Below are 4033 nucleotides of genomic sequence, written 5' to 3'. Positions count from 1 at the left end.
AATGAGCGAACTTGCTTGGGATTCTCTCTCTCCATCTCTCACTCTGTCCCTCCCCCATTTGTGTGTGTGTGTGTGTGTGTGTGTGTGTGTGTGTGTGTGTGCACGCACGCACGCACACACACACACACTCTCTCTCTCTCTCAAAATAAATAAACATTTAAAAAAAGAAACTGGGGCACCTAGTTGCTCAGTCAATTAAGTGTCCAATTTCGGCTCAGGTCATGATCTCACGGTCTGTGAGTTCGACACCCACATCGGGCTCTGTGCTGACAGCTTACAGCCTGGAGCCTGGAGCCTGCTTCAGATTCTGTATCTCCCTCTCTCTCTGACCCTCTCTGGCTCACACTCTGCCTCTCTCTCTCTCTCATATAAACAAACACTAAAAAAAAAAGAAATAAAGACTTTTTATGATATTTCTTGAGTTTTGAAACATTGCATTTGCCAAATACAACCCAGAGCCTTTCTTATAGAAAGCCAATTTACAGCTCTGTGCTATGTTTGTGTATGTTGCGTTAAACTAGAACAGACATCTGGATTGGGTCCCTCAGTTATTTTCGCTTCAGTGTTTTCTTCACTATGTGCTCTGTGAGTCTAAGGTGTTTTTTTCTCACCCCTCCTCAATAACATCGTAATGTTCTTGTGGGCAGTTCACATCTCCTGTACTGAAGTATCATTCAAACTGGGTTAATCATCTCGGTAAATAGTACTCGCTTGTTAGTTCTTCATATGGCTCTCTCTTTTTTTTTTTTTTTTTGTGGTGAATATTTCTTTCTTTTTCTTTTTTCTTTTTTTTTAATATGAAATTTATTGTCAAATTGGTTTCCGTACAACACGCATTAAATTTCAGCATGAGTCAGCAACTGCCTGAGCTGCTTGTTAAAAATGCTGATTTGCCTTATCAATTCTTTCCAAGGTATATGCCCAGGAGAAATGTGTACATATATCCATCAAAAGACATGTACAAGAATGTCCATAGCAGCTCAATTCATAATAGCTGGCGACAGACGTCTATCCAATTGTCCGTCAGTGTCAGAATAAATACAAAATAATCATTCACAACAAAAATCTATACGGCAATGAGAATGAATTAACTGCAACCGTGTGCAAGAACGTGGATGGATCTCACAAATGTAATGTTGAACAAAGGAAGCTGGACACCCAAGAATATGCGGAGTGTGTTTCCATTTATGTAAATACAGAAATTGGCAGAACCCAATGTATGGGGTATAAGGAAAATATCAGGATAACTGTTGGAGAGAGGCAGGGACAAAAGGGGACACCAGGCACTTCTGGGGTGCTGGCAGTATTTCTGGTTGCATGGACATGTGACAATTCACTGAGCTGAACATCATTTATGCTTTTCTGTACATTACCACCTCAATGAAAACCTAACATGCTAATTCCAAGGCTGCACCCCACACTGACAGATGGGAGTCCCCAGGCATGACCAGAGCGGGTCATTACATGACTTCCCTTTCGAGAAATACATTGCACTTGGAAGAGCACAGATTTATTCCTCCAAGGGGCTTCTGCAGGCACTCTTGGCTAACCCACCCAGCATGTGCATTTCCCAGCTTCTCCTGTGTATTTCTACATTTTACTGGACGCAAAAAGCGACATAAAATTAAGAGGCGTTATGGGTACATTCAAAGGCACTTGAGGGCATAGAGAGAGACAGCTCTGATAATGTGCCAGCTTATAAAATATGGCTAAATAAAATTAAAAGTTTATAGGGTGACTAAGAAACCATATCCCCGGGGAAAAAGTCAAGCGTTCACCGCCGCTGAAATCCAGCCGAATCCTGGCTTCCCTGGGGAAGGAGATTGGGTGGAGGCCAAGAGGCTCTGGGGCTTTCCTGGAAGGAAAAAAGGGGAGGTTCTCTGACTGAGGTAGGGACAGGGAAGGACCAGCATTGTAGACATTTTGGGAGCTGCACTCTCGAGCTTTGTTTTTGTCAGTGTGGGAATGCTGAAGCTGAGAGATTTATTCAGGTCACATTTATTTACAATTTGTGCTCTTGCATTTAAGAATCCAGAAATAAATTGGATGTCAAAGGGACACCAAAAAGGAATCTTCTAATAAGCTACAGGAAGGTCCAGACTGCATATATGAGCTTCATCTTTGAATCCCCAGCACTTGACACCATGCCTGGCAGATTAAGAATACTCACTAACTTCATTCATTCATTCAGCATCTATTTATGGAGTACTTACTTTAGGTTAGGTACCATTCTTAAGTAGTTGAGACAAATAGAAGTCTCCCACCTCTAGGAGCTTAGAGTCTAAATGATGGGAGATCAGCCAATTCATCAGAGATACAGTATGTTCCACGGTGGGAAGTTCGAAAAAATAAATCAGAAAAGAATAGAGGGTTGGAGGCTTGAGAAATGTTGCAGTTTTACTTGGGGAGGTTGAGGAAGGTCTTACTGAAAATTTGAGCAAGACCCAAGGACAAAGAGTAAGCCATGTGGATATGTGAGGGAAAAGCCTTCTAGGTAGAGGGAACAGCAGATGCAAAGGCCCTGTGGCAGGAGTGTGCCTTGTGTGTTTGAGGATGTCAAAGAGGCTAGAATGGTTGGTAAAGAATGAATGAGAGGAAGGTAGAAAGAAGTGAGATCCAACAGGTGATGGGGCTGCTGGATCATTGGCTGCGAGGATTCTGGCTTTAACTCTGAGTGAGTCAAAAGCCTTTGGAAGATTTTAGATAGAGAAATTACATGATCAGACTAATTACCGATTGAATGATTAAACATGGCACTGTACACACCACAAATGACTTTACTTTAACATACGTTATTATATTTGATCTTCAGAAGGACCGTAAGAGGAAAGAAGAACAGGAATTGTTAGCCACATTTTCCAAGGATTACGTTATGGAAATTAACAGCATGGGCTTTGGAGATACACAGATCTGGGCTTGAATCTTAACCCAGCCACATGAAGATCCAGGACTTTGTGCAAGAGTCAGCCTCAGTTTCCCCATCTCTGCAATGGATAAAATAACGCTATTGGGAGAGAGGATTGGATACAATTACCAATAGACGTGCCTCATTCAGTGTCCAGCACACTTTTTGCTCAGTAAGTGACATTTGTTGCCACCCTGTCCAGCTGGAGGTGGTTGCAGACATCATCCAACTTTGAGGATCTAAGAGATAGTCTCCAGAAACCCGCGTCAGCATTGGCTGGAGTAAATACAGAGATTCCTGGGCCAATGCCAGATCTCCCGAGTCCTAATTCTGTTGCTTTGGAACCTCATTTCAACAATTAAGAACTTAAAGCGAATGTATCAATAGAGCAGAGGAGCATGGAGGTTAAGGTAGCTCTGATATAATAACTGAATAAATTACATAGCTCTTCTAGCTACGAAGAAGGTTCTTAAAATGACATTGTACTTAAAATGAACTCACCATAAAAAAAAAAAATCCATTTGCAATCCTCTGATTAGTGTTTCACTTTAAACAGTCAAAATTTAGTTTAAAAGAAACTCTACATCCAAAAGATTATCGTGCTCACGTCAGCATCACGTATACTAAAACTGGAATGACACAGAGAAGATTTGCATGGACCCTGTGCAAAAAGATGATCTGTGTACCATCCAAGTCACCCTGTGGGCTCCTCGGGGCTACAAGCACCACTTACTCGGAGCATCACTGGAAGGACCACAGGATGTAAAGGAATAATTTGAGCATCATGTCCCGTGCTGACGCTTTTGTCTCAAGGTTAGGGCACGTAAGTAACCGGTTAGCCTAGGGCACAGAAGGGGCAGATGAAGACAGGGTCTGGTTCCTTCCAGGAAGGCTGAAAATAGACACGTCGGTGCCACGCTCTGGAACATTTACACAAGGCAGGAAGCCTCAGTGTGCCCAGGACTACTTTTGCCTAGGGAGACCCAGCAACCGGTTCAAGTGGTTGTCAAGCTGTAGGGCTTGGAGTCTACAAAAAAGAACAGACCTGCAGAGGTTAAGATTTACGCTCTAGGACTGTAGGAGCACCACTTCGAACACACAGTTCATGTGGATTCTTGGCGGACTCCT

General features: G+C 42.7%; 1 non-coding gene across 1 annotated transcript; it reads left to right on the top strand.

Annotated features, from left to right (window-relative positions):
- Positions 1–3504: 3504 nt before the first annotated feature.
- Positions 3505–3613, top strand: LOC112853083 (U6 spliceosomal RNA). Its single transcript, XR_003222888.2, has one exon. It is a non-coding gene; the product is annotated as a U6 spliceosomal RNA (small nuclear RNA).
- Positions 3614–4033: the final 420 nt, after the last annotated feature.

The sequence above is a fragment of the Puma concolor genome, chromosome A2 (genome assembly GCF_028749965.1).
Source record: "Puma concolor isolate L17-30 chromosome A2, mPumCon1.1.hap2, whole genome shotgun sequence".
Taxonomy (NCBI): Eukaryota; Metazoa; Chordata; class Mammalia; order Carnivora; family Felidae; genus Puma; species Puma concolor.
This window is presented reverse-complemented; position numbering and strand designations above follow the sequence as displayed.